The sequence below is a fragment of the Sapajus apella genome, unplaced genomic scaffold, assembly GCF_009761245.1.
Source record: "Sapajus apella isolate SASKATOON/1434 unplaced genomic scaffold, GSC_monkey_1.0 scaffold2, whole genome shotgun sequence".
Classification (NCBI taxonomy): Eukaryota; Metazoa; Chordata; class Mammalia; order Primates; family Cebidae; genus Sapajus; species Sapajus apella.
The window spans coordinates 18355260-18374746 of record NW_022436942.1 but is presented as its reverse complement, the minus strand read 5'-3'; the positions used below and the strand labels follow the sequence as shown (position 1 = coordinate 18374746).

Sequence of the window (19487 nt, the reverse complement as noted above, 5' to 3'; positions counted from 1 at the left end):
TTTCTTGATCTCTCCTGTTCCTTTTAGCCTGTTCTTCCCAGTGTCTATTATAGAACACCGAGGTTGTCTGATTCAGTTATGATTCTATACTCTGTTCTAGCCCTAAGGCCAGTTTCTGAAGCTTCCTCCTATCTGCTGCTGACTGAGTGATAAACTTGTCCTTTAGTATTAACTGACCCTCTACGAAGTCTGGCGACAGGGGAGTGTACTTTCTTAAGGCCTCCTGCAATCACTCAAGGAAAGCTGTTGGGTTTTTTCCCTTTCCTTTGGGGGCCAAGTTTTCCACCTGTCAGGGGTATTTTAGCCATGCTGTTCAGCAGAGGAAGATGAGCCACCTCTTCTTCAAAGGTCGTGTGTCAAATTGGTCCCAATTTTCCAGGATAAATTTTAGTGGGGACTTGAGCTTGGGAATAGAAGCACCCATCTGAAATCAAACACAAGGGATGCCTGCACTCCCAGTTAAAGAAATTATAGTCACTTCAACCTAAGGCATCCCTCAGGTAAAATGAGTACTGAAATGAAACATCTTGCAGTCAGTACCCCAAGATTTCATGTGCCCAAGATGCGTGATCTATCTTATCAGAGGGCCTCCCATGTACTGGATTTGAATCATGACCTACCAGCATCATGGGACTCACACTCATGGTCTGCATGACCTCCAGTGACTACCATAGAGGCATGGAATGAAAAGGGCTATTGGGTTGGGTAGTCATGTGCCAATAAGCCCTTGATGAGGCCAGTGAGGCTCAGGAGATGGGTACCAATATTCCCCAGCAAAAGTCCAATTTACACAGGCCAATATATAAAACTGCCCTAAAAGGGTAAGCTTCTAGAGAGGGACCATTAGAGCACACAGCTCAAAGAAGGCAGGCCAGGTTCTGAGGCCAGAACAATACTCCCAGGACCCAGGCCTTCTCTTCCCTAATCCATTTTCCATTGTAGGAAAATGTCCTTAAGGTTGTGAGACCTGCCATTGACTATTTGGGCCCTGGAACTGGTTTAACTATGATCTTTTAGATGGAAAAGTTCTGCCAGAGAGAGAGCCAATTCTAAGCAAGACAAATTATACACCAAACACAAAGTCCCATAGCCTTCAGTTTCTGAATTTCCCCAAAAGATTTCCCCAAATCAAGATTGACTCCACCAGGGATTTGAACCAGCAACCTTGCAGTTGCTTGTGCTAAGGCAAGGCAGAAAGCTTTCTTAAGTCATATTTTGAATGAGAATGCTGCAACCTGAGGTAGTGTCCCAGGCAGAGCTGACAGCCAGCAGCCATTTCCTTCCTCTCGGCCAGGAGAGAAAAAAGCCGCTTGCCACTGTCAGTTTAAAAGCCAGGCCTCTGCACTGCCCTGCTATGTGCCAGAGGGGAAGGCCTGCCCCGCCCCTTGAGGCATTTCCTTCCACCATGATGTCAGGACCATGTGCATACCCTGGGCCACTCCCCCAGCCACTGCCCACACAAGGACCCGTGGCCAGCAGGTGAATGCCCCTGGGGAGCCTTTTTACACTGCTGCCTGGGACAGGGGAATGCCGCAGAGGCCTGTCAGAACCATGCACCAGGCCACGGCACTCCCATGCAGGCTCTGGTTGCACACAGACTTAGGCTATACCTCACCCCTTACCCTGCTGTTTTCCTCCACCCAACTGCAGCTTGCTGCGCATGCTCAGGCCCACCCCCAGGGCTGGGCTGTTCCCAGCCAGCAAGGAGTGAAAGGCCCAGGGGAAGTGCTCCCCTTCTCCACCCTGCCGGCTGGCACCTGGTTCTACAGCATTTGCCTGTCCCATCTCTCACAGGTTTTTGCCCAGAGAAATAGCCAAGAGGGAGAGGGAAAGAGAGACAGAGAGAGAAAGCCAAGAGAGGGAAAGGGAGAGAGCTTGGAGGAAAAAAAAATCTGTTCTTTTAATTCCTGCTGGCCCTCGCCACTTAAGACAGGCTGGGCCATGCTCCTGCAACTCAGTGCTGCCACTCCGGTTCCCCACAGCCCTGCCTGGCTGCGGCTGCTTCAACTGTTCTTAAAGAGACAGGACAGAATGGGGCTGGATTTACTTACAGTTAGAAGTCTTCTCCTCCTGGCTGGCTCACCATTAATTGCTGGGGTTCAGGGGTGCCCTCAGCTCCCCTGAGAGGATGTTTCCCCAAGGTTCTTGGTCTCCTGTTCTCTCAAGAATGAGACAGGGGACCAGGTGCACTAGAGAAATAAATACCAGACCCCAAACAGAATTTTTGCGGAAATGTGATTTTATTTAGGTAGTGAAAGAGAAAAGGAGAAGAAGAGAGAGAACTTCCACACAGTGAGAGAGAGTGTGTGTAGAAGGGGATCCAAATATGGAGTCCAAGGGGATGTGGAAGAAGGGGACTTTTAACCTGAGAGCAACCCCCACTTTCTCCAAGACCCCTGGCCAATGAAAGGAGTTCCTTAGAACTTCCACTGGAGTGATTGACTTTTGATTCTTTCCATGCCCGTGAAAATTAAAACAGAGACTGTTAAATCTCCCAGAGGGAGAGAGATGGGAGGAGGGCATGGTGCTGGGAAGTTCTTGTCCTTAAAACTACACCCCCTTGTGGACCTGGTAAGAGAGTACATTCCCTCAATTTGTGCTGTGTTCCCACCCAAATCTCACCTTGAACTGTAATAATCTCCATGTGTTGTGGAAGGGACTTTGGGGGAGATAATTGAATCATGGGAATGGGTTTTCCTTGTGCTGTTCTTGTGATGGTGAATAAGTCTCATGAGATCTGATGGTTTTATAAAGGGCAGTTCCCCTGCACATGCTGTCTCTCTTGTCTGCCACCATGTAAGATGTGCCTTTGCTTCTCCTTTGCCTTTCTTCATGATTGCGAGGCCTCCCCAGCCACACTGAACTTTGAGTCAATTAAACCTCTTTCTTTTATAAATTACCCAGTCTCTGGTAGTATCTTTGCAGCAATGTGATAACTGACTAATATAGTAAATTGGTACCAGTAGCATGGGGAGCTGCTGTAAAGATACCCAAAAATGTGGAAATGACTTTGGAACTGGGTAACAGGCAGAGGTTGGAACAGTTTGGAGGGCTCAGAAGAAGACAGGAAGATGTAGGAAAGTTTGGAACTTCCTAGAGACTTGCTGAATCGCTTCTCCCAAAATGCTGATAGTTATATGGGCAATAAAGTCCATGAGGTGGTCTCAGATGGAGATCAGGAACTTGTTGGGAACTACAGCAAAGGTGATTGTTGCTATGTTTAGCAGAGACTGGAGGCATTTTGCCCCTGCTCTAGAAATCTGTGGAACTTTGAACTTGGGAGAGATGATTTAGGGCATCTGGTAGAAGAAATCTCTAAGCAGCAAAGTGTTCAAGAGGTGACTTGGGTACTGTTAAAAGTATTTGGTTTTATGTATTCACAAATATATGGTTTGGAATTGGAACTTATGTTTAAAGGGGAAGTAGAGCATAAGAGTTCAGAAAATTTGCAGCCTGATGATGTGATAGAAAAGAAAACCCACTTTCTGAGGAGAAATTCAAGCTGGCTGCAGAAATTTTTATAAGTAACAAGGAGCCAAATGTTAATAACGAGACTACAGGGAAAATGTCTCCACGGATTGACCTGGATGTGACATGGACTCAAAGGAGATAATTTTCAAACTTTAAGATTTGACTGCCCCACTGGATTTTGGACTTGCATAGGCCCTGTAGGCCCTTTGTTTTGGCCTATTTCTCCCATTTGGAATGGGTGTATTTACCCAAATGTTTGTACCCCCATTGTATCTAGGAAGTAACAAACTTGCTTTTGGTTTTACAGGCTCACAGGCAGAAGGGACTTGCGTTGTCTCAGATGAGACTTTGGAATCTTTCAGAACTGTGAGTGATCTATTTCTGTTGTTTATAAATTGTCCAGTCTAAGGTATTTTGTGATAGCAGCCCGAACAGACTAAGACACCACTCTCAGTGTAAACTCAGCACTGGCATGTCATTCTGTTGCTTTTTTCTGCTAAGCTCATGCCTCCATTCATCACATGGACTCTCACATCTTTTCATTTCTCAAACTCCCACTGAAGACCTTGCCTCAAATTCATTGAGAAAACAAATTAACAAAGGGGAAATTCATCAGACTTTCCTCACAAACTTCCATATCTATTTTCTCCTTTCCAGAAACAATGAAAGTTTGTTTCTCTTTTACTCAAAGATTTATTTTTCCATGTGTGCCATAGCCCTTTTCTTCTATCCTCATCAAAAACTACCCTTTTACCATTTCCTCTCTTTTCTGTATCATCATTTTTCCCCTTCTCATTTGGTTCATTTTCATATAAACACAATTGACTGTCTCCCATTTTAAATAAACTCTTCCTGGACCCCACATGCTGCATTAGCTGTAAGCCATTTCCCTTTGCTTTTCATAGCCAAAGTTTTTCAAAGCGTTGTCTATAATTTTTCTCTCTAATTTATAATCTTTCATTTATTACTTTTAAAAATTACCAGCTAAAAAATAGAAACTAACATTTACTTATTGAGAGGCTACAGTGTACCAGGCACTGTTGTAGTGTTTTACATGTATTAGTTTGTCTAATTCACCCCAATTGGGTAGGAAATATTATTGACTAAATTTTACAAATGAGGAAATTGGGAAGCAGAGAGTAGCAAGATCAAGATTTGAACCCAGTCAGTCCAGCCCCAGAGGCTGTGCTCTTAATAATGAAACTACTGCCTTAGTAGAACATTATGTACGCTTCTCCACAGCTCCAAACATTTCCTCCATTTTCAGAGCCAGTGTTATCATTATTTTAGTGCATGTCCTTCCAATAATGTTTTGACATTTTAAGGCATATATATATATATGTGTGTGTGTGTGTGTGTGTGTGTGTGTGTGTGTGTATATATATATATATACATATATATATACACACACACACACACATATGTAAATGTATATATATAGAATATATATATTCTACCACAAAATTAAAGTAAAAATAAAGTTTTTAAATGTGTTTTCATAGTAACATAAATATCCATAGACTTACCATGTAATTCGGCCTCATTCGCTTAACATCATATTTTGGAGATCTACTTACACTGACATATAGTTTTACTTAATTTATTTTAGCTCCTCTGTGGTATTCAATTATACTTATATACCATAATTTATTCATTTAGTCTACCATTTTTGGACTTTTAAGTTGCTTGCAGTTTTTATGGCATCACAAAGAAACAGCAGTAAACATGTTTTGAACTATTTATTTCAACTTTAATAACATGGTATCAGGAATTTTTTACTTACAATGAATTCTTTAGAATTTGCTAAAACGTCTTTTGATTTTTTAATTAACCTGTGTGTCAATTTGTGAACACATCAAGTATACCTGAAAAGAATGTGTATTTAATAGCTGTGGATAAAGGATTCTTTCTTTTTCCCTTTGCTGTTTTGGAAGTTATATATTCTATTTTTATTTTTATACAGGTTGTCCTTATAATGTATGTTTACTCTTAAATTTACAATATTTAAAATTAATTGGCATCTCCGTTTAGTTTTGGAATGACTTAAGGGAGTCTTAGAAAGTTTTGAACTTCAGTTTTCAGCCTCCAGGCTAATATTTCATGTGATTTTTGTCTATTATGTGCAATTTTATTTTTTATACCTTTCTCAAATTAGTCAATTATAATTAATTATAAATAATTTAGTGTTTATTTACATTTACCCACAGGTTTATAAAGGTTTTGCTGACTATTGCTTCTCATTCTCTTATCCTTCTTTCTGTTTTTAATTTTATTTTTGCTGAAGTGTATCCTTTAGTAGTTCTTTTAGGGAGGGTCTGTAAGTGTAAATGCTCTTAGTCTCCGGTACTCTGAAAATTTTTTAATTTTTCACAGGAATTCCTTTGCCCTAGTTTAGAGAAAAATGAAATTCAAGGTTGAGTTATATCTTATGAGTACTTTTTAAATTTGTTTTTTAAATTGGCACAAAAAATGATATATATTTATTATATACAACATGTTTCGAACGATGTATACATTGTGGAATGGCTAAATTGAGCTAATTAACCTATGCATTACTTCACATACTTATTATTTGTGGTAAGAACACTTAAAATTTACTCTCAGAAGTTTTCAAGAATACAATGAATTACTATTAACTATAGTTACCATGTTGTACAGTAGATCTACTGAAATCATTCCTCCAGTCTAAATGGAAGTTTGTATCCTTTGACTAATATTTTCTCGACAACCACTCCCAGCCCCTTGTAACCACTATTCTACTCTTTATTTCTATGAGTTCAATGTTTTTAGATTCTTTATATAAGTGAGGTCATGTAGTATTTGCCTTTCCGTGCCTGGCTTATTCTACTTCACATAATTTTCTCCAGGTTCATTCATGTTGCCACAAATGACAGGATTTCCTTCTTTGTAAAGTCTGAATAATATTTGATTGTGTATATATACCACATTTTATTTATTCATTCATCTTTTGATGAATACGTAGATTCGTTTTATATCTTGGCTATTGTGAATGGTGCTGCAATGAACACTGGAGTGCAGATATCTCTTTGACATCATGATTTCGTTTCCTTTGGATATTTCTTTGGATATATACACAATAGTGGGATGACTGGCTCACATCTATTTATGTTTTTTTGAGGAATCACCATAGTGTTTTTCATACTGGTTGTACTAATTTACATTCTTACCAACAGTGTACAAGAATTCCCTTTTCCATACTTTCTTGTCAACACTTATTATCTTCTGTCTTTTTGCTAATAGCTATTCTAACAGATGTGAAGGGATATCTCATTGTGGTTTTAATTTGCATTTCTCTGATGATTAGTGTATTAGTTCATTTTCACACTGCTATAAACACCTAAGACTGGGTAATTTGTGAAGAAAAGAGGTTTAGTTGACTCATAGTTACCTAGGTTTAACAGGAATAATGACTGGAAGGCCTTAGGAAACTTAAAGTCATGGCAGAAGGCAAAGGGAAAGCAAGGATCTTCTTCACATGGTAAGAGGGGAGAAAGTGAGCAAAGGGAGAAGTGCTACATGCTCTCAAAACTGTTAGGTTTTGTGACAGCTCACTCACTATGACCAGAAGAGCGTGGGGGAAATCTGCAACTATGATCCAATCACTTCCCACCAGACACCTCCTCTAACAGATTGGCATTACAATTCGAGATGACATATGGGTGGAGACACAGAGCCAAACCGTATCAATTAGTGACGCTGAACATTTTTTTCGTATGCCTGTTGGCTCCCGTGAGTACTTGTAAGCTATTATCTTATTGTTTCCTGATTTTTGATATTGCAGATCCTGAGTCTAATTATCATTTTATTATAAGTAATGTTTTTTCTCTGGAATACTTTTAAGGTCTCTTAATTACTGCAGTGCCAGAAAGAAAATTTTAACATGGGTTTGTTTTTCTATTTATCCTATTTGGAACTCAGCATCTTCCTTCAGTTTTCTTTGAATATTATATTTTCTCCATACCCTCTATCGTTTTTGGAATTCTGATTAGATGTATGTTGGACCTACTTATTCTTGATTTCTTCTCTCAATTTTTCTCTCATAATTTCCATCTCTGTTTCTTCCTTCAGAGTTATTTAATCAGGTTTCTTTCATGTCACTATTGTTTCTTTAGTTATGCCAATTCATTTAGCTCTTTACATGTTTGTCCCATCCCTGAGGTCTTAATTTAGTGGCTATATTTTTCAGTTCCAAAATGGTAGTACATCATGCCTGTGTCCAGAATCCTGTTGCCTTCTCTGTTTGCCTACTCCCTCTCTAGGTGGTCTTGTTGATTTCCAGTGGTTAATGACTTAGTTTTATATCTCTGGCCTAGAACGTTCTCCTAAGTTCCTGACTTACATAGATACCCAACTGCTTATGTGACTTATATTTTAAATAGACACCTCAACCTTAAAATATACAAAATGAAACTATTTATTTCTCTTGGAAGACTTCCCCCCTGATTCCTCCTTCTCTCAGTAAGCGATGCTACTACTTCTCTGAAAGATCAAGTCAGAGTCTGAGACTTGATCCTGAATTCCTTTTACTCCCTTTCTGCCTACAACTACCTCTTCTGCCAGCTTTAATGCTTTTAGCTTCTACTTTCTCTCTCTGCTCCCACAAAACCATTTTCATCTCTTATCTGGGAGACTGCATTTGGCTCATAACTGGCCTCCTTGTGTCCACTCTCGCCTCTTATAATCCATTCTCAGCACAGCCAATGGAGTAATCATCTAAAAATAGAAATTATATCACTAACATGCTTAAAATTCTTCAATGGCTTGTACTTGAACTACACTTGGTATACAATTCTTCTCCTTCAGAATTCTTTGGTCTTCAAGGTCCTGTGTGGTCTGACCCTTGCTCACTTCTTTTCTCATCTCTCTTCCCCTTGACCGTACGTTCCCGCCTTGTTTTAGCTGTTTCCCACATTCCCGCTGTGTTACCATGTCACTTGGTGCCCTCCTTGCCTGAAATACTTCTCTCTTATCTTTACATAGTGGATGTTTCTCAGCTGCCAAATCTTATTGTAAATGTTATGCCACAATGTTGCCTTCCTCAGCCATGGAATAGATTCCCTCTGAGATCTTGTCTATAACAAGTTTTTCTGTGTAAACAGACTACTTGTTTTCTTCACAGAAGCTCGCATTTAGTAGTTACTTATTTGTTAGTATCTTTTACCATAGATTTCAAGTCCCACAAAGGCAAAGCCATTATGTAATTTTTCTTACCACTACACATCCTGTATCTAGTGTTGTATCTGATAGCTTCAGATAAATTCATTTTTCTTTCATTCATACAAGTATTTATTTAGTGCCTATAGCCAGACTCTGGTAGATTTTAGAAATATAACTATGAGCAAAGACAGACATGGTTACTGCCCTTGCAGAGGTTGTAGTCTTGTGAGTAATACAAGCAATTACAAAGTAGTATAAGTGCTTTAACTGAGGAAGTATGGGGTGGGAGGGAACATATAACATGGAAACCTAAACCAGTCTTGATATTGTGGGGAGTGGGGTGCATCAGAGAAGACTTCCTGGAGGAAGTGACATTGCATCTGAGGCCTGATGAATCAATAGGAGTTTACCAGATAAAGTATAAAGAAAGGATTGTATTAATAGTGTGCACAAGCCTTTGGAGGTAGAGGAAATTGTGGTGTAACTGAGGAACATAAATTCAGCGTGGCTGGAGCATAAAGGTGAGCAATAGAGAGAGGTAAGTTTGCAGGGTTGTCAGTCAAGCACTAACTTAATACTATGTTAAGAAATAGAAAATATTTCTAAGAAAAATAAGAAACACTAAAGAGTTTGGGGGAGGATCCAAGATGGCTAAATAAGAACAGCTTCTGAGTGCAGTTCCCAGCAAGAACAACGCAGAGGGTGAGGGCCTATTGCATTTTCAAACAAATTTTCACAGTCCACAGACCAGGAGATTCCCAGGCTGAAAAGTGCCATGAGTTTTCAGCATGGCAGTTTCAGCTGGTGTCAGGTTGGCACACGGAAACTCACACAAATCTGGGTGGTCATTTGAACTGGCACCTGGAACACCTGGGAGACAGAGCCACCTATTCAACTGAAAGGGAAGGGGCAGAGACAGGGAGCCAGGCTATCTGGCTGGGCAGAAACCACCCCCACAGAACAAGCAATCTGAAACGTTCCGGATTGAGAGTTTCCCAGGAAGTGCAGCTGAACCCAGGATGGTCCAGCTCAGTGGGGGGAAGGGTGACCACCACTACAGAGGTAGCCTGCCACTACCGAGGCAGTTCACGCAGCTGCTGGGCAGAGCCTGCGGCAGCTCAGCAACACCTCTGCTGGCAGACTGTGACTAGACTACTCCGTGCAGGGCAAGGCATTTATGAAAAAAGGCAGCAGCATCAAAGGAACTTATAAATAAAGCCAACCTTCCTAGGCCAGAGCACCTGGGAAAAGAGGCGGTTATGAGTTCTGCTGCAGTAGACTTAAAAGTACCTGCCCAGCATATCTGCATGGAACAGTGGAGCTCCCGGCACAGCACTTGAGCTGCTATAAGGGACAGACTGTCTCCTCAAGCAGTTCCCCGACACCCATGTACTCAAAGAGACACTTCATAAAGGAGAGCTAAGGCTGACATCTGGCAGGTACCCTTCTGGGACAAAGATAACAGAAGAAGAAACTAGCAGCAACCCTTACTCTTCTGCAGCCCCTAGTGGTGATCCCCAGGCAAGCAGGGTCTGGAGTGGACCTCCAGCAGTCCTACAGTAGAGGGACCCAACTGTTAGAAGGAAAACTAAGAAACAGAAAGAAATAGCTTCAACATCAAGAAAAAGGACGTATACTCAGAGACCCCATCCAAAAGTCACCAACTACAAAGACCACAGGTAGATAAAGCCACTAAGATGGGAAGAAACGAGCACAAAAAGGATGAAAACACCAAAAACCAGAATGCCTCTCCTCTTTCAAAGGATCACAACTCCTCACCAGCTAGGGATCGAAGATGGGTGGAGAATGAATCTGATGAATCGACAGAAACAGGCTTCAGAAGGTGGATAATAACAAACCTCAGAGCTAAAAGAACATGTGCTAACCCAATGCAAAGAAACTAAGAACCTAGAAAAAAGGTTAGATGAGATGCTAACTAGAATAAACAGCTTAGAGAAGAATATAAACGACTTGATGGAGCTGACAACACAGCACGAGAACTTCGCAAAGCATACTCAAGCTTCAATAGCTGAATTGACCAAGCAAAAGAAAGGATATCAGAGATTGAAGACCAAATCAATGAAATAAAATGAAAAGGCAAGAATAGGGAAAAAAGAATGAAAAGAAATCAACAAAGCCTCCAAGAAATATGGGATTATGTGAAAAGACCTAATCTATGTTTGATAGGTGTAACTGAATGTGACAGAGAGAATGAATCCAAGCTGGAAAACACTGTTCAGGATATTATCCAGGAGAACTTCCCCAACATAGCAGGCCAGGCCACATTTCAATTCCAGGAAATAAAGAGAACACCACAAAGATATTCCTCAAGAAGAGCAACCCCAAGGCACATAATTGTCAGATTCATCAGGGTTGAAATGAAGGAAAAAAATGCTAAGTGTAGCCAGAGAGAGAGGTTGGGTTATCCACAAAGGGAAGCCCATCAGACTTACAGTGGATCTCTCTGCAGAAACCCCTTAAGCCAGAAGAGAGTGGAGGCCAATATTCAACATCCTTAAAGAAAAACACTTTCAACCTAGAATTTAATATCCAGCCAAACTAAGCTTCATAAGAGAAGGAAAAAGAAAATCCTTCATGGACAAGCAATTGCTGAGAGATTTTGTCAACACCAGGCCTGCCTTACAAGAGCTCCTGAAAGAAGCCCTAAACAAGGAAAGGAACAATCAGTACCAGCCACTCCAAAAACGTACCAAATTGTAAAGACCATTGACACAATGAAGAAAATGTGTCAACTAAGGGGCAAAACATCCAGCTAGCATCAAAATGGCACAATCAAATTCACACATAACAATATTAACCTAAAATGTAAATAGGCTAAATGCCCCAATCAAAAGACACAGACTGGTAAATTGGATAAAAAGTCAAAACCCATTGGTGTGCTGTATTCAGGAAACCCATCTCACATGCAAGGACACACATAGGCTCAAAATAAAGGGATGGAGGAAGATTTATCAAAGAAATGGAGAGCAAAAAAAAGCAGGAGTTGCAATCCTAGTCTCTGGTAAAATGGACTTTAAACCAGCAAAGATCAAAAGAGAAAAGAAGGGCATTACATAATAGTAAAAGGATCAATGCATCAAGAAGAGCTAACAATCCTAAATATATACGCACCCAATACAGGAGCACCCAGGTACATAAAGCAAGCTCTTAAACAGCTACAAAGAGACTCCCACACAATAATAGTGGGAGACTTTAACACTCCACTGTCAATATTAGACAGATCAATGAGACAGAAAATTAACAAGCATATCTAGGACTTGAACTCAGATTTGGATCAAGTGGACCTAATAGACTTCTACAGAACTCTCCACCCCAAATCCACAGAATATACATTCTTCTCAGCACCACATTGTACCTACTCTAAAATTGACCACATAATTGGAAGTAAATCACTCCTCAGCAAATGCAAAAGAATGGAAATCATAACAAACAGTCTGTCAGACCACAGGGCAATCAAATTAGAACTCAGAATTAAGAAACTAACTCAGAACCACACAGCATCATGGAAACTGAACAATTGGCCCCTGAATGTTGACTGGATAAACAATGAAATGAAGGCAGAAATAAAGATGTTCTTTGAAACCAACGAGAATGAAGACACCAGGTACCAGAATCTCTGGGACACATTTAAAGCAGTGTCTAGAGGGAAAGTTATAGCAATAAAAGCCCACATGAGAAGCGAGGAAAGATCTAAAATTGACACCCTATCATCAAAATTGAAAGAGCTCGAAGAGTAACATAAAAAAATCTCAAGAGCTAGCAGAAGACAAGAAATAAGTTAGATCAGAGCAAAACTGAAGGAGTCAGAGACACAAAGAACCCTTCAAAAAATCATTAAGTCCAGGAGCTGGTTTTTTGAAAAGATCAACAAAATAGACAAACTGCTAGCCAGATTAATAAAAAAGAAAATGGAGAAGAATCAAATAGATGCATTAAAAAGGATAAAGGGGATATCACCACTGATTCCACAGAAATACAAACTACAATCAGAGATTACTACAAACAACACTATGCACATAAACCAGTAAATCTGGAAGAAATGGATAAATTTCTGGACACTTGCACCCTTCCAAGCCTAAACCAGGAAGAAATTGACATCTTGAATAGACCAATAACAAGGGCTGAAGTTGAGGCAGAATTAAAACTTACCAACCAAAAAATGTCCAGGTCCAGACAGGTTTACAGCTGAATTCTACCAGACATACCAAGAGAAGCTGGTACCACTCCCTCTGAAACTATTCAAAGCAATACAAAAAAAGGGAATCCTTCCCAAATCATTTTATGAGACCAAAATCATCCTGATACCAAAACCTAGCAGAGACTCAACAAAAAAACAAAACTTCAGGTCAATATCCATGATGAACATAGATGCAAAAATCTTCAATAAAATACTGGCAAACCGATTGCAACAGCACATCAAGTAAGCTTCATTCTGGGGATGCAAGGCTGGTTCAACATACACAAGTTTATAAATGTAATCCACCATATAAACAGAACCAAGGCAAAAACTACATGATTATCTCAATAGATGCATAGAAGGCCTTTGAAAAAATTCAACAGCCCTTTATGCTAAAAACTCTTAATAAACTAGGCATTGAAGAAGCATATCTCTAAACAATAAAAACTGCTTACAACAAACCAACAGCCAATATCATACTGAATGGGCAAAAACTGAAAGCATTCCCTTTGAAATCCAGCACTAGACAAGCATGCCCTTTCTCACCACTCCTATTCAATACAGTATCGGAAGTTCTAGCCAGAGCAATTAGGCAAGAAAAAAAAAGTAATGGGTATTCAATGAGGAAAAGAGGAAGTCAAATTGTCTCTGTTTGCAGATGACATGATTGTATATTTAGAAGACCCTATCATCTCAGCCCAAAATATCCTTAAACTGATAAGCAACTTCAGCAAAGTCTCAGGATACAAAATCAGTGTGCAGAAATCACAAGCATTTCTATACACCAATAACAGACTAACAGAGAGCCAAAGCATGAGCAAACTCCCATTCACAATTGCTACAAAGAGAATAAAATACCTAGGAATACAACTAACAAAGGATGTAAAGGACCTCTTCAAGGAGAACGACAAACCACTGCTCAACGAAACAAGAGAGGACACAAACAGATGGAGAAACATTCCATGCTCATGGTTAGGAAGAATCAATACAGCTAGCGCTTGACTTATGACCACGATTGGTTCCGATAGACTGGTCGTAACATGATTTGGTCGTAAGTTGAGTAGGCTATATGTACAGTACTGTGAAATGATGTTATAAAAATCTTTAAGTCATATTTTATCATAAGTTTCTTTCATTATTGTTATATATCATAATTTTCTTTGTTCATTTTATGCCATTTGTATCATCTCTACACCATTTTGTTTCTTATTTTTACATTCGTCAGGTTTAAGTAAAACACTGCATTACCAGTACAACCGGTTTAATATTTGCAAAACATACAAAATTACAAAATACAGGTGCATACAAAAATATAAAATACAGGTGTAAAAAATACCATAGGAAACATTTTCCCAATTGCAAAACATATCAAAATATATAAACGTGTACAAAACATTTTACTGGCCATTTTTGAATTTGATCTTCCATCCCAATATATAGCAATTTCTCCATTTCGTGGATGGGCCCACTTTGTTGCTTTGTTATAACTGTTGATCCCATGGGTGCAGAACCTTTCACAGCTTCACGAATTCTTTATCTTTCAAAATCGTCGACACAGTCAAGTGTGACAACTTCGTATCACGTGCGATCACATTCACTTTCTTTCCTCCTTTGTACTGCTTAATTACCTTCATTTTCATGTCGAGATCGATGGCCTTTCTTTCCTTCTTGGCAGGCTGAGGCGTAGACAAAGACAATTTCCTCTTGGTAGACATCTTGGGAGGGGTTTGATGAAAAATACCCAAGATACAAAACACAAATTGCTGCACCGAGTCTGGGATAACAGTTGAAATGGTGCATGCAGAGATGGTAGTGCTGCCAGAAGCTGGTCCACACTGTCGTACGCCCAGCTGGGCAACGTTTGAGCTGCCAGACGCAGAGCAGGCGTGGCTAGCCATTGTGGTCGTAAAGTCGAATGGTTGTAAGTTGCATAGATTGTAAGTCAATCAATACCTGTATTGTGAAAATGGCCATACTGCCCAGAGTAATTTATAGATTCAATGCTATCCCCAACAAGCTACCAATGACCTTCTTCACAGAACTGGAAAAAACTACCTTAAACTTCACATGGAGCCAAAAGAGAGCCTGCATAGCCAAGACAATCCTAAGCCAAAAGAACAAAGCTGGAGGCATCACACTACCTGATTTCAAACTATACTACAAGGCTACAGTAATCAAAACAGTATTGTACTGGTACAAAAACAGAGATATAGACCAACGGAACAGAACAGAGGCCCTGGGGCAAAGCCACACATCTACAACCATCTGACATTTGACAAAGCTAACAAAAACAAGCAATGGGGAAAGGATTCCCTGTTTAATAAATGGTGGGAAAACTGGCTAGCAGTGTGCAGAAAGCAGAAACTGAACCCCTTCCTGACACCTTACACTAAAATTAACTCCAGATGGGTTAAAGACTTACACATAAGACCTAACACCATAAAAACATTAGAAGAAAACCTAGGCAAAACCATTCAGGACATAGGCATAGGCAAAACACCAAAATCATTGGTGACAAAAGCCAAAATAGAACTAATTCAAACATTGTGAAAGACAATATGACACTTCTTCAAGGACTTAGAAATAGAAATTCCTTTTGACCCAGCAGTCCCATTACTGGGTATATATCCAAAGGATTATAAATCGTTCTACTATAATGACATATACACATGTATGTTCGTAGCAGCACTGTTTACAATAGCAAAGATCTGGAACCAACCCAAATGCCCATTGATGATAGACTGGACAAGGAAAATGTGGCACATATACACCATGGAATACTATGCAGCCATAAAAAATGATGAGTTTGTGTCCTTTTTAAGGACATGGCTGAATCTGGAAACCATAATTCTCAGCAAACTGACACAAGAACAGAAAATCAATCACTGCATGTTCTCACTCATACGTGGGTGTTGAACAATGAGAATACATGGACACAGGGAGGGGAGCATCACACACTGGGGTCTGTTGGGGGTGGCCAAGGGAGGGACAACAGGAAGGGTGGGGAGGTTAGGGAGGGATAACGTGTGGAGAAATGCCAGATGTTGGTGATGGGGGGATGGAGGCAGCAAACCACATTGCCATGTGTGTACCTATGCAACAATTCCGCATGATCTGCACATGTACCCCAGAACCTAAAGTACAATAATAATTTTAAAAGCAGCGTTAAAGAGTTTTTCAGGAGGTGATGGATATGATTGTGTTTGCATTAAAAACTTCTGAGGATAAATTGGTTGGGGAGAGATGAGTTTTCTGCTCAGCAACAGGCAAGGTATCATGGCATGAACAATTGGGTGAACATTGTTCTCAGATGAATAGTAAAATTTTAAAAATGCTTATTTCATACTGTAGTTATTCACAGGTATTGTAATACAAGTAATAGATTCACTAAAATAAATTGAATTGTATAATTACATACTCTTTCACTGGGACTAAGAATGGAGGAAGGGGGAAGAATTATAGGGGAACAAATAGACATTTATAATTTATCAAAATAAGAATTCTGGCTTGTGGCTGTTGATTTCTCAGATTTCAAGTCACAGTTTAATGTTATCACTTCAGCATAATATATTTAAAGTTCGAAAAATGTAGATAACCAACATTGAATTGTAATAAAAGGTTTGTCTCTATTAACTAACATATACCAAGGCAAGGCACCTATGACTAGGAGCTTTCCTGTTACCCATCTGCACACTGGTTGTTGTCTCTGTCTCTGAGCCAGCCTGGCTGTCTTGCGGTGTGGCATGTGGAGACATCTGTGGTGGGGGAGGTGTTGTACCAGTTATCGTGAGAGATCTGGCTATAGGAGTGGGGGAGGGGAATGTTGATGGCCACAGCCACGTAGTAGAAAATTCCCAAGGAGTGATAGGTTTGAAAGGATGATCTTGATGAGCTGAAGTAGGCATAACAATTCCGTTATAACCTTGGAGTTACACAGTGCTTTATAGTTTGAAAACCTTTGTTTATCACTACTTATTTGAATGTCACAGTTACACTTTGATGTATAGGCTTATTCCCATTTCACTGGCAAGGAAAACAAGAGTCTCATTATGTAAACAACCTGCCCCAATCACACAGTTGTGAATGGTATAAATCAGTGTAAATCATATCTTATGAGTTTCTTCATTGTTTTTTGCAGAAGTTCATCTCTATCTTTTATTTAATTAGTGCTAGTAGTTTGTACTCAAATTAACCACAGGTTGTAAAATGATCTTGAAAAGAAAAACAGAAAATCACTTTACAAAGCATCATTGTGGGGTAATGACATAGTCTCTCAAGCTAATCATCCAAATAGAGGTATCAAAACATTTGATTTTTAATGGAAAATTTCCAAACCTGCACTTTATCCTTTTCTGGTTAATGTATTCTTTGATCTGTGGTAAGACAGTGCCCAGTGGATGGAAGGTACTCAGTATGTATTGACTTATCATCATAAACAACTGCTATTGTACGTGAAGCCCTTCTTGATACTTGCAAGCCTCTTTGCCTCTTTCCTGAATGACTCCAAGCTACTATGCATTTACTGGCTTAGTTATTTCTGTTTTTGCCGTTGTTGTTAGGCTGTTACCCTGTTGCAACTTTGCAATTATAACAATATCCCTCACTCCCCTGCTAACTTGCTATTTCTGATCTTCTGTGGTCTAGGAAACCAAATATTCAAGTTATTTGAACTCCACTGATTAATTTTATTTCTTCTATTTTTACTGTGATTGCTTTTCTAGTGCTTAAAGGGAGAGTTTAAATGGTTTGCATGAGTGTTAGGACAAGGTGATCCAGCAACAGACTTACTCAAATTGGATCCTGGTATACAGACTCCCTGGTGGATGCTTAATATGCTGGGTCTTGTTTCTCCTCAGGGGCTAAAGTTATGGGACCAGAACATGAGACAAACGTAACCCTAAATTATGTGCTGTCTATATATTTTAATCAGAAGCTTAAAATCCCTGCAGACTTTGCTTTTGCAAGTCACCGATTTTGAACTCTGTTGCTGTGTCTGATTGCTCATGTAATATTAAACCCTAGTTGAGCCTTAATTTCAAGAAATATGAACCAAACTCTGTAAACGCAGATTTCAAGAACTGCTGAACTATGGGAAGTCGTTTCTTTTCTTTTTTTTTTTTTGCAGTTACTGAAAAATGCAAATAATGAACGGTTTCTCAGAGACGTTTCTGAATTCAGCAGTCATTTTTAAAATGGACAGAAATTATTAATGGTTGGCATACTACACCACATGTTCCATTTTATTTAATGATATCTTCATTTGAATGTCTGATAGACATTTCAAACAAATGACAAAACAGACTCTTAATTTTACCCTCCCTCACCCTGACCTAGTTTCCCCAAACTTTATATTTCAGTAGAATCATGACCAGCCACCAGTTACTCCTGCCCGAAACTTAGAAGTCCTTTTAAATTTCTTCCTTTCCCTCTCCTCCTGTAAGCAACCCATCAGCAAATCTTATTATGTCAATCTCAAAAAAGAAAAGAAAAATTATAGTCTTTTTCTTTCCAGTTCTTCTCCCACAGCCTTGGAGGAAGTCATCTCCCTGGCGACAGTGGCCCTCTCTTGAACTATTCTCCCGCTCTAGAGTATATGCGTGTAACTCCTACAGAAGGTGATATATTAAACTTTTCTGAGGGTATGCTGGTTGGGGAGAGATCAATGAGTTTTTTTCTGCTGAGCAATTGAGTAGGAGATCATGGGATGAACAATTGGGTAAATGTTGTCCTGGCTCCTCTCTGCTTCTCATTGCACTTAGACTAAAATACGAATTCTTTACCATCCCTGTTGGCCTTGGCAACATGGAGCTCATTAGAAGCTCCTGTGAGAAGTTTTAGTGGCATTGTGCATGTGTGTGGCAGAATGCCGAGGGTGGAGGAGGTAATAGCAATTAGATGTTGTGGCTAACAAGTCATTACTTTCAGGAAGCCTGGTATGAAAGGGAGGAGAGAGGTAGAAGGCAACAAGAGAGGTTGTAGGGGTTAAGGCGGTGGGTTGTTTTTTTGTCTTTTCTTGAGAATGAAAAGATGTAAGCAGGCTCAAGTGGGGAAGGAAACAGAATAGGAAAATTTCACCCATGAAGACAAGGAGATGACGGAGTAATGTCACTGAGGGGACAAGAAGTGTTAAGTGGTTTAGTCTTAGACTGCAATAGCCATCTCGTTATATAACAAATTACCTGAAAATTGAGCATTTTAAAACAATATTTATTATCTCACACAATTTCTGGAGAGCAGGAATCTGGGAGGTGCTTACTTGAGCTGTTCTGGCTCAGGAGCTCTTGGGAGGTTGCAGTCAGGCTGTTGGCTGAATTATGATCTCTGAAAACTGGACTGGAGCCAAAGCATCTGCTTCCAAGATATTGGCAAGAAGGTTTGGTTCCTCACCCCATGGGCTTCCCCTTAGGGCTGGGCTGCTTATGAGACGGTTTCACCTAGATCATGTGACCCATGACCTAAAAGACAATGAGAGAGCAAAAGCCCAAGGTGAAAGCAGTGGTGTCTTTATAATCCAGCCACAGAGTAGCATGCCATCACTTCTGTCGTGTTCTGTTGTTCACTCAGATTAACTTTGCTACAAAATGTGGGAAGAGACTATAGAGCATGAATCCCAGGAGACAGGGATCACTGAGGTTCATCT

At 39.9% G+C, this 19487-nt stretch overlaps 1 long non-coding RNA gene across 1 annotated transcript; it reads right to left on the bottom strand.

Moving 5' to 3' along the window:
- Positions 1-6204: 6204 nt before the first annotated feature.
- Positions 6205-15577, bottom strand: LOC116558795. Its single transcript, XR_004272171.1, has 3 exons — positions 15567-15577; positions 9217-9226; positions 6205-6315 (listed from the first exon to the last, which is right to left on the bottom strand). It is a non-coding gene; the product is annotated as an uncharacterized LOC116558795 (long non-coding RNA).
- Positions 15578-19487: the final 3910 nt, after the last annotated feature.